Source organism: Trichosurus vulpecula, chromosome 4 (genome assembly GCF_011100635.1).
Source record: "Trichosurus vulpecula isolate mTriVul1 chromosome 4, mTriVul1.pri, whole genome shotgun sequence".
NCBI classification, from domain to species: Eukaryota; Metazoa; Chordata; class Mammalia; order Diprotodontia; family Phalangeridae; genus Trichosurus; species Trichosurus vulpecula.
Window position 1 is genome coordinate 354,605,882 of NC_050576.1, and position 12,935 is coordinate 354,618,816.

Consider the following 12,935-nt stretch of genomic DNA (forward strand, 5'->3'; position numbering starts at 1 on the left):
TATCTTTGGAAAGATGCGGGAAGGTCATTAATCAAATGGAATAAAGGGTTAAACATATCATAATATGAGCATATTGAAATGGAGAAAGAGGATAGTGTTGCCAGATTAATGATGATGGCTTGGATTCCACTCCCACCCTACCACCCAAAATGAGCAGAGTTCACAGATGCGTTTCCAAAAGCCCAAGTCCATCAACTATCTCCTTTTTTCCCCAAAAGCTGCACAAAATCTGGGCCTCTCTTGTTCCTATATTCTGTTGACAATTCACAAATGGTTGTTAATATTGTCCATTATATCCACTTAGGAAACACGATGTCTGGGAAATTTATGCACAGATAATATGTTGTTAATAATATGTATGAGAAGGTTTGAGAGAAGATCAATGTAATGAAGCTTTAAAAAGTCATGAGAGGAGATTTAAGGTAGAAAGAAATCATGGCAGAGCAATTAACAGGTGTGATAATCTGTTACTTTGTTATAATAGGTAGCAACATGGATTATCACAGAGTCATAGCCAGCAGGAATTGTTGCAAAAGGAAGAATATTTTAGCACAGAAAATAAGGAAACTATTTCAGTGACCTATGGGAATCATCCTATATTTGGGTTTCTGACTGGAGCAATGAAATACCATCTGGGTATTAAAATCAAGTTGATTTCTTGCTTAGAGGAAAAGGCAAACAAAGATAGAAATTTATCTTTCTGCTCTGTATGTTATAAGAATAAAATGGAGTTTCTAACTAGATGGACAAATGGTAAAAAAAGTAGGAAGAAGAACTCTTTTAAAAAGCAAAGAAAAGTCTAAAATATTGTCACTGGGTTTGGAGGATGAAAGAATGCACCAGGGAATGAAGGAAAGCACAATAAATTCTGAAATATTGTAAGTATAAAACAAGAAAACCAAAGAATATGATTGGGCTCAATGAAGACCAAAATTACAAAGGTCCTCAGAGAGCATTGTTTCTCTTCTAATGATTGTAGCAACAATGCTGCTTGCAGCTGCTGTTCAAGTCTAACTCCAATAACACCAGCACACAGGAGGACTGCTAGCACAGGATCTTTGATCTCCTTTGCTAAGGAAAGCAACTTTAAGGGGTTGACAATCTCACTTTAATTAAATACGCACATATCATTCACTTAGTTCAGGGGAAAAAGTCAGCATCCTGAACTTCAAAGAAAACACAAACAGAAATTACAAGCAGAAATTATATAAACAGAGAAAATAACAGAATTCAGCAAACATGGTTTCTAATAGTGTGTCCATAGCAATACATACATATTTACCAGAGAAAGAAGCACCAATATCTGGGCTTTCATAGCAGGAAGGCTCTTTAAGAGCTATCCAGTGTCTCTTCTGCCCAAGTCACACAAACACTCTTCCAATGAGTGAGCCCCCGAAGCAAAATGCTAACCTCCAAGAATATATGCACTTCTTTGGGGTCAGAGGGCATCACAACCATGGGATTCAAACTCATGTGACTTGGGCTTTCTTGTGATTTAAGCATGTCATCAAAGATTCTTGATTCAATCAAAGGCAAGGCTCAATCAAAGGCACTTCGTTGCCTTAGTGCTGAGAAACACTCCAAAAGAAAAAGCACCAAAAATGTCCCACTTTGATCTAAATTATACAGAGATTTCTGATATATAATTGGATATAGACTATTGATGATTCAGCTCCTTTATGAGCACTTCAAGTGTTGATAATTTATACCAAAATGAAGCCCCTCCATTTTTGGACAACTCTAAAAAATAAAATATCCTTTGTTATACTGAGTTGGCATGACTACTGTGGTGATTAAAATAATTTTGATAGTCATAGTTTCTGGGTAATTGAATAATTTTATTAATAAGGTTAGCATGTTATTGATAAAAGGATGTTAATTTGGCCATCTCTCTTAGACCAAAAACCCCTCATGATGGTGAGTTCAGAGTTTATACACCCTTCAAGAAGTAGATATTCCTGAGGGGTGCCAATCAACTATGATTAACACTATGCGAGCTGGGGTACATGAAGATAAAGGATACATGACTTAGGTCACCCAAATCTTGGTCAAAGAGACATCAATTTCCATATCACCTGTCTTGACAATAGACAAAATCAACATTTTCTTGGACCTTTCTGAGCCAACACAATGAGCATGGATACACCCATTAACTCAAACTTAAATTTTCCTTCATTGTCAGATTAGATTTTGGCCTGGGTAAATCTTTAAGAGACATTTCAGACACTGGTAGTTTTCTGGATGAAGAAGTAGAAAGAAAAAAAAAACCTAAAACCTTGGCCTTAATTTAAGAATTAGTTACAAAATACAAGATAGATGTATTCATTTCTCACACTAACTTGAAACTTTCATTCATTAGTGTAAGACTTTTACCACAGAGCATGCATGTAAATATTTTAAGGAAAAATTAAAAAAAAGTTTTAAGGAAATTACTATTAATAACAATTTCTAGTAAGTACATACATATGTATATGTGTGTATGTACATGTGTGTGTATACCCACACAATGCACACACACGAAACACAAAACACACACACACACACACACACACACACACACACACACACACACACCTTGGATAATATAAATGCATGGCAGAGTCTAAATAAATGGAGTCAACCTGGAAATTGTTATATAAGTGTAAAAACCAACTTGAACATCAAGAAGACATAGAATATTCTCCAGAAATTCTACAGCCATAAGGGATCTGTAAAAAGTGAGAGCAAGCAGTTTTGGAAGAGGCCATATCTTGGAGATACATCTCTCTTTAGAATTATATTTTTTGACCATAGCCCTTCTGTACGTTGTCAGTTCTCCAGATTCTGTTGGCACTGATCTCACTTTAATGCTTTCCTACATGATCAATTTACTAGCCCATTAGCCAGAGTAACTTTACAAACCTTTTTTATCATTCCCCAAACCTCTCATGCTCCAGTTCTCAGCTAAGAATTTTACCTTATACTTCATTGAAAACAATTGTGATAATTTACTAAGATCTCCCTCCTCTCTCCTCCTTCTTCTCCTCCTCCTCATCTCATGTCCTTCAGCATCTCACATCCATCACCATCTACTTCTTCATTTTTCTTCACATGAAGAGGTAACACTTCTCCTTGTTAAGACAAACCCCTATACATGAACAAGTTACTGGATTTCATTTTATTTTATCCAGATTCCCCAAATCCACCATTATTCCTAATCCCTTGTTAATCTTCACTCTCTCCCTGTCTACTGGCTACTTCTCTTCTACCTGTAAATATGTCCATATCTCCCCCATTCTCAAAAACTCTTCACTTGATCTGTCTGTCCTCAATAGCTTTTGTTCCATATTTCTCTTCCCTTTAATGGATTAATTCCTTAAGAAGGCTATCTACTATCTTAGTGCCTTTACTTCCTTTCTGCTTATTATCCTTTAAACTCTGGACTTTTGACCTCAACATTCAACTGAAATTCATCACTCCAAATTTGCTAGTGATTTCTTAACTTCCAGATCTAAAAGCCCTTTCTCAAACCATATCCTACTTGGCCACTATGTAGCCACTGACATGATAAATGTCTCCTTGATTCTCTCTTCTCTCTACATTTCTGAGATGCTATCCTTTCCTGATAGTCCTATTACTTTTCTAGATTATTCCTTGCTTTTTTCCCTAAATTTTCATCCACTTTGGTCTTCTAATCACATATTCAGGGAGTGGGGAAGGGAGTTTTCTTTATCCCTGTACACTATACACATACATTCAGTTATCATATTTATGCAGTCATTCTCAGATACCTTTATACAGTCCCAACAATTGTCCTGGCCTCTTTCCTCTCATTTACATTTTTCTTTTAGACCTGTGGAACATGATGTCCCAGAAACATGTAAATGCAATATTCATACAAATTAAATTATCTTTTTTGCAAACCTTCCTTTCTTCCTAACTTTTTTAATATTGTCAAAATCATCACTGTTCTTCACATCACCAATACTTGTACCCCAGGTACCACCCTTGAAACTTCAGTATCTCTTACCTCATATCCAAGATTTAATTTATTACCAAGTAGTGTTGATTCTATGTTTATAGGACCTCTCACATATTTCCCCTTTTTGCCTTTGGCACTTCCATAGCCTTGGCATAGGTACACATAACTTTGTGCTTAGAAAATTTCAATAGTCTTCAGCTTGATTTTTCTTCCAAAAGGCTCCCTATACTCCAGTGATGGGACACTACTGTGCTATGAGAAATAATGAGCAGCATGCTTCCAGAAAAGCCTGTGAAGATTTACATGAACTGATGCAAAGTGAAATGAACAGAACCAGGAGAACATTGTGTATAGTAACAGCAACAATGTGTAATGATCATCTATGAATGACTTAGCTATTCTCAGCAACACAAACATTCGAGACAATTCTGAAGGATTTCTGATTAAAAATGCTTTCCAATTGAAAAAATAATAAAACTGATAGAGTCTGAATGCAGACCAGAGCATACTATTCTTTTTTAACTTTTTCATGTTTTTTGGGAGGGAAGATTGTATTTTCTTTCATATCATCACTGAAATGGAAATGTTTTGCATGACTGAATATATATAAATCATATCAAATTGCTTGCAGTCTTAGGGAGAGGGGTGGAGATTGGAAGGGAGGGAGGAAATGTTAAAAATTATTTTTTACTTTTAATTGGGACATAAATATAAAGGATTATAAAATTTAGTTCAGAATTATTTAATATACTAAATTAATTAGCAAAAAATATACAAAAGGTTGGATAATATGACAGAAAATAAAAACAACAAATGGCATTCTGGACAATATTATTAATTAATTAATTTAATTTTTCCTCAGTTACATGTAAAAATGATTCTAACACTCATTTATAAAACTTTGAGTTCCAAATTCTCTCCCTTGCTCCCTCTCTACCCCATCCCCATGGAGGAGGCAAACATTTCAAAATAAGTTTTACATGTGTAGTCATGCAAAACATATCCAGAATAATCATGTTGTGAAAGAAAACATAAAAACTGAAGAAAAATAAAGAAAGTTTAAAAAAGGATACTTCATTCTATATTCAGACAACATCAGTTCTTTCTCTGGGAATGAATAACATTTTTCATAGTAAGTACTTCAAAGTTGCCTTCGATCACTGTATTGCTGAGAATAGCTGTCATTCACAGCTGATCATCTTACAATATTGCTGTTACATGTATACAGTATGTTTCACTTTGCATCAGCTCTTGCAAATCATTCCAGGTTTTCCTGAGAGCATCCTCCCCAACCTTTCTTATAGTACAATAGTATTCCATCATAATCACATACCACAGCTTGTTCAGACATTTCCCAATTCAGGGGCTTCCCCTCAACTTCAAATTCTTTACCACCAGAAAAGAGCTACTATAAATATTATGTGTATGTCAATAGGTCCTTTTCCTTTTTTATCTCTTTTGAGATACAGACCTAGTAGTAGTATTGCTAGGTCAAAGGGTATGCATGGTTTTATAGTCCTTTTGTCATAGTAAAACTCAAAGTCTTAATTCTTTCTTTCTTTCTTTCTCTCTTTATTTACTTATTTATTTATTTTATTTTTGGCAGGGAAATCTGAGTTAAGTGACTTATCTGAGGTCACACAGCTAGTACTGTGTCAAGTGTCTGAGGCCGGATTTGAACTCAGGTCCTCCTGACTCCAGGGCCAGTGCTCTACTCACTGCGCCACCTAGCTGCCCCTAAACTCAAAGTTTTAAGTGCAAATGTTAAAAATAGTTTTTACATGTAACTGGGGAAAAAGAAAGCACTAAATAAAGAAAAAAATAAAGCAAAATCATTACAAAACCCTCAAAAGAACTGCTATTTTTTGTACCCATTTAAAATATAATGAATAGATATATGATTTTACTGCTAAGGAACTCTAATTTGACACGTATCACTATACCATGGAAGGTAGGCACACTCTTTACAACTCTTGGTCTTAGAACATTTGAAAGGGCACTGAGGTTTAAATTAATTGAGTACTGTGACACAGGATGTGCTAAATTCAGAATCTGAAGCTAGGTCTTTATATTTTGAAATCAATTTCTCCATCTATTATATTGGGGTGCCACTGCCATACACTCTGTGAGTATTTAAAGAGCCAAATAAACTGTTTTTTTTTCAAGATTCTTAACTAAATATTTTGCAGAAGGTGCCATTTAGTCTTATGCTTTTATTATTCCCTTTTAACTCCTTACTTATCCTTAGGTGTCCAGAAGTTCAAAAATTGAATACAGGTTTAGAGATAAATGCAATGAAACAAACAAAACAACGTTATAATCTGATGGGAAGATGATTAGATTAATTAAGTACTATGAACAAGGACAATTATTGATCCATTTTATAAAATGATCTTCAACCTTTCCTATTAAAAATCTCTATCAAGTTTTCTGGACAGATTTCAAACAGAAGCCCCGACATTGTGTGCCAAATACTGACAGCTGTGGAGTATATGGCCCTCTGGTGATCCATCTGCAGATCATATAGCATGCCAGTTGTTTAGCTTAAATTGGATTAGGAAGAGAGGCCTTTGGGAAAACTGAGTTCACATCACAGTTACACTTTTGGGGTTTTCTTCACTCTTCATTTATTATTATATTCTGCTTTCCTAATTTGGTTTTCAGTACTAAGAGACTACTACACTCTGGTGAAACTAGGTAATGACAAATCTTGGCCCAACAAACATATTTTGATATTCTTTGATATTCTAATATGCCAAGCAAAAATCAATAAATACAAATAGACATGACATCAAATATATATATATAGATATAGATATATATATATATATATATATATATATATAGATATACACACACATATGTATATATATATACACACACAGGAATATATATATATATATATATATATATATATATATATATACATACTTATATACTTATACTCAAATACATAGATAGATAGATAGATACACACATTTGTGTATGTTACCATTACTCCCCATTTTAAAAAGACCTTTTTATAAAGTCAATTGAATAGTGTAGCTGTTTTCAATATCAAAACATATTTTAAAAGTTATTGTGAAGGAATCATTAAGTTCTTTATCCTCAGTCTTTAGAGAATATATATGTGAATATTCCCAGAACAATTTCTCTTATTTCATCATCAGAGAACCAAGTATACAATTAATTAAGCCCCACTCTGAGCCATTCAATTTTGATTAGACTATTTGAAATAAAATGAAAATGAACAGATACAAAAATAAATATTCATAAAAAAACCATAAGTAATTGTATTAATATTACAGTCAAATTTGTATCATTTTAATTTTTATTTACAAGAAGCCTGCCAGACCCTTGAAACTTTATAATTTGCATCCAAGTAAGTGTCAATTAATTTTGATTTTATGAAGCTTGAAATAAATGAGGCTATATGTACATCACAGAATTACTTAATGTAGTAAGGAACAAACGCAATTTTAAATTACAATTCTTAGATATTTTAATAAAACTTGTTTGCAAAAGATCATTTGTTTGATCAGAGGTAAAGAGGTTTAAGAGCAAGAATCTCATGTTCTGGTGCTTTCATTATGAAACTGAGTCCTAAAATTGTTTTACTGCAAACTGCTCACTTGCTCACAAACTATTTATTAAGTGACAACTGATCATGGAGCATTATAGTAAATGCAAACATCTGATATTAAGACACTACTCTAAATGATTTTACAATGTAGTTTCTCTTATCACTCTTTCTAAATTATCTATAGCTAAGAAATATAGACTCATTAATTCAAATATCATGGTATTTCCTTTCCCTGGTTTAACTTTATTTTTTTTACTCTTACTTCACTTTTTTTTTCCTATCAGAACACAATATTATGAAGCACTGAAATTCTTGCATGATTCATTCCTTGAGGTAGCATTATATGTGATTAGCTCTTAAATGAGTTTGCAACAAGATATTTACACTGGAATGTTGAGAAAATGTTTCATAGAGAAGATAATGTTTTAACTGGACTTAAGAGGATAGGTAGCATTAAGATAAGCCAATTAGAAAGATGAGTAAAGAAAAAAAACATGTAGTTATGACCATTCATTCTATATAAACAAATTCTGGCCCTGGGCTTTCTCCTTGGCCTGCCCTGCTACTTATAGGATAATCTTTATAAGGCATACAATCTCTGGTTCCATTGTCTTCAAGAATTATTTCACAATGCACATTCTGCTGAAAGTATGATTCCAATTACTGTTTCTTGTCTTCTTTCATTTCCTTTTTTCTCTCTTTCATTCTACCTACCAAATTTATGTTTTTCAAATTCCCTTCAATTCCATAGTCCCAGTCATTGTTTTAAAATAAGCATCAACTACAATATGTAAAAATAAATCCTTTTAGCATATTCAAAATAGGTGTGACATATAGTATACATTGCACTAATTTCACATATGACCACATATTATATTAATTAAATATAAATTTGTAGGAATAAAAATATTCTTTGTTTACAATAGTCTGCAATTAACACATATGTGCTGTTTTCAGTAACTGAAAATGGAGCTACTGATAATTTCTTATAATTTTTCCTATAGAATATCCCTTCCCAATTTCCATTGTTAGTTAGCCAACATGCTTAGTCTCCCCTTTCCTCTAATTCATAATTTCTGCACTTCCACTGTGGTGTTTTAATAACCCAGCTAGAAGCTCCTGTGGGGGCATAAGATTTCCCCCCACAGCCAGCACCCAGGAGGCTGCTGGGACCCAGGAGGCTGCCAGGACCCAGGAGGCTACTGGGATGCTGGGAAAGCACAGGTTCTTTTTATCTGTGTAAATAAGGAAAGCATGGTGAAGGGATTGACCAGATTACTTTAATCCATCATTCAGTTAGCATACAGACAATATTCATTTAGTTCAGGGGAAAATGCCAGCATTCAGTTAGCATTCAGTTAGTTCAGGGGAGCAAAGAGACAAGCATCAAGGGACAGACCAAATACAATTTCATTGACTTCAGGGGAAAAAAAAAAAAACAGCACCCTGAGGTTCAGAACATTCATTTGGTTCAGGGGAAAAGAACCAGTATCCCAAACCTCAAAACCAAAATACAAACAAATTACAAATATCAACAGACAGACCCAATACAATTCATCGTTACCAACATCTGGGCTAGGCCCAAGAGCAAGGGCTGGCCCAGAGTCATGCTCCCCCCCTGCTGCTGTGCCAACTGGAAAAGGAAAGAGGACTCTTCAAGCTGTCCTTTCCCCTCTTATAGAGTTTTTGACATCATCAAGGGCCGCCTGAATGACCAAGGCCAATTGGTTCTTGAGTTGGCCTCTCCCCCTAGCGTAGACTAGGTTAACACCCAATAGGGCGTGTATCTGTAGTCAACACCTCCCCTCAGCCAGCCCCATGACTCATCACACAGGAAGTTCTCTGCTGGCAGGCCATGAGTCTCTGGACTTCCTGCCCCAGAAGAGGTCACACAGGAAGTTCTCTGCTCCCAGGTATGGCCCAGCAAGGCTCAGTAAGGTAAGCTGAGTCACTCAAAGAAAACAAAGGCCACTCTGGCTACATGTGGAGAATTCTTGATAGAAATATTCCCTGCGTTTGCCACTAACAGTACCTGAACTTTCAGTGGAAAAAACCAAATGTGAGGCAAGAAATGGTTCTGGAGTGACATGCTCTATTCCACATCATTTTGTGAACCTAATTGACAATTTCTTGCTAATATTCTGCCTTGTAGTTTCCCCAGGTTTCCTTCATTCCATTCAGCTTCTTCCAATTGTTCTTTAAAATATTTGCTATTCATTCCTTCACATATCTGAAGACTCATAAATTTCTTCTCTTTTCACTTATCCTTACTGGTTTTCTCAGCACGTAGAAAGTTGTAAAAATAGTGTAAATATTACATTTGCCCAAAACAGCACTAATTAATCTACTGAATTTTCAATCTAGTAAAAGAATACATATATATATATATATATATGAATATGTATAAATATACACATACACATAATTGTGGGTATTATAATATATTTCATACTTAATACTTGTCAAAAAACTTATGTGTACTGAATATGTATGTAAGGGATTGGTGCTGACCCCGGGGCTGTTGGGACCCTAGCACTTGGCCTGTTTCCTGGGTAAACCAGACAGGCTTAGTAGGAGTGGAACAGCAGGCACATGGAGGGAGGGCCTTCGCCTTTGGGAAGCCCCTGTAGTCTACCTACACACGCAGGCAGAGCCTGTCCACGAAGGACAGACAAGCCCAGGAGGGACCCAGCTGGCCATTACCTAATAATGCTCTTGAACCGTTGCCTAGGCAGTGCTTCATTACTTTACTTACTGGAACATCTTTGATACTTTATGGGGATATCCTGCTTCGTGTCTCACGTAGCTCATACAGCTCTTGCATCATCTTGCAACATGCCCGAGCATTCCCATGCCCTCGTAGATACTGCAGTGCAACATCCACCCTCTTTCCCATACCACTACAGATACTGCTTCGCAACAGTCCTCATCTTTCCCATACCCTTGGAGATACCATTGTGCACCATACATTGCAACAATCCAGATCCTTCCCATGCCCATACCGATATCCATACTGGAACAAAGTGCAACAGTATACCTGTACTGCAACATTGCTACCCTGTCCCTCTGCAACATTTCTGTTCCATCCTACGCTCTCATTCTCATACCCATTGGCCACTTGCTTATGCTCATGTAGTGCAACCCCTATTAAAATGGAGAATTTCTCCCAATAAATCAGAGTCCCTTCCACCTTGACTCCTGCTTCATTCATCATGTACTGGGACAGGTACCTTGCCGGTCAAAGACCCCCAACACATATATCCTTACCCTTTCACTAGAAACTTCCTAATTTTAGACTAGAGTCTAAATGTTAAAAATCATTTTCAGAGAAATTAAGATCATGAAAAAAAATCAATTATCTTCATATATGGATAATAATCTTACTTAAAATGGAGGATTACCATTTTGTTGGTCTCCCACCTTATCATGATTATATTTTAATTACAACATCAGAGTAATCAGTTCTTTCTTCAATATTTAAAATTCAACTTTTGAGTAGCTTTGACTTGATTATTTCTTCACTATATAAAATAGGTCTCATATCATACAGAAAGTTTGGATAGTTCCTTGCATATGCAAACCACTTCAATTCTAATTAATAAAGGAAATAGCAATTGGTTAAATGGCCCTTTTGCTTTCTTCATATCATGACATCTTCACCTTATAAAATAACAAATGCAGTATAAGTGAAATGAAAAAATATTATTTTGATCAATTATTTTCCAACAAAAATAAAGTATGTGTAATTTCTTAATTAAAGATATAGGTAAGTGGAGCCAAGATTTTGGAGTGAAAGCAGTGATTTGCCAGAGCTGCCCAACAATTTCCTTTAGGTACCTCTAAAAAGTGAATTTGAACAAATTTTGAGGTGACAGAATGCATTTGGACACAGAGTGTGTCAGATTTCCAGTCCAGGACAGGCCAGGAAGGTCAGCAGGGAGGATCTGTTGCATTTGGATGGGAGATCACACAGTGCGTGGGCTATAGCAGTGTAGACTGATCCATAGTGGAGTGGAAGCAGAACTGGCCCTTGGTGAACTCAATCACCAGTAGCAGTAGCAATTCCCAAACCTCTCAGTGCATAATGGGGGTCTCTTGGAATGGGGTGTGTTGGTAAGCAAAATGGCCTTTGTTTTCTTTGAGTAACTCAGTGTATTTCATTGAGCCTTGCTAGGTGCTGGGCCCCAGGCCCAGAGCCTTATTAGGTGTGAAACCTATGTGGGTGTGGATTGTTGACTGGGGTGGGGCCCAAGATGGGGCTGGCTAAGGGGAGTTGTTAACTCCAGAGCCATGCCTTATTGAGTGTCAACCTAATCTAAGTGGTATGAACCTCCCAGGGTCCTAAGGGGAGGGGCCAACCTTTGTTTCTTCTTTCTCATGATTTACTCAATTGGCCATGGTTCTTTACAACTTGACTATTGTGTAAATAAGTTTAATGCGAAAGAATATGTAGAACACATATAGGATTCCATGCCATCTTGGGGTGGGGGTGGGGAGAGGGGAAGTTATGGAGAGGAAGAAAATTTGGAACTCAGAAACTTGGAGAACTAAGTATTGTAAATGAAAAATAAAAAAAAAAATCTATAAACAATTTCAAAAAATAAATCCCTAAAAAAATGTGTATACCCTTTCACCCAGCAATATCCCTTCTAGGGCTGTATTCCAAAAAGATTATACAAGCAGGAGAAGGACCAATATGTACAAAAATATTTATAATAGCTCTTTTTGTCCTGGCAAAGAATTGGAAACCAAGGGCATGCCCAACAATTGGGGAATAGCTAAACAAACTGTGGTATATAAATGCAATGGTATACCATTGTGCTATGAGAAATGAGGAACAGAGAGTCTTCATAATAACCTGGAAAGAATTATATAAACTGATGCTGAGTGAGGGGAGCAGAAACAGGAGAACATTATACACAGTTACAGACACATTGTATCTGTGATGATTAACTTTGATAGACTTGGCTTTTCTCAGTAATGCAAGGTTCCAAGACAACTCCAAAAGAATCATGATTGAAAAAAGTGAACCACAACCAGAGAAAGAATTATGGAGTCTGAATGCAGACTGAAGCAAACTATTTGTTCTCTCTCTCATTTTTTTGTTTTTGTTTTGTTTCTTTCTTGTCACTCATTCCATTCATTTTAATTTTTCTTTACAACTTGACTATTGTGAAAATATGTTTAGTGTGAAAATATATTTATTACACATATTGGATGGAAGGTGCTCTAGTCGGGGGAGTTAAAAGGAGAGGGAAAATTTGAAACTTAAAAACTTGTGGAACTGAATATTATAAACTAAAAATAAATTTAAAAGAAAAGAAGTTATATAAAATTTCAAGTGAGAAACTTTAAAATTCACTATGTACAGTAAATTTAAATAATTTGCTT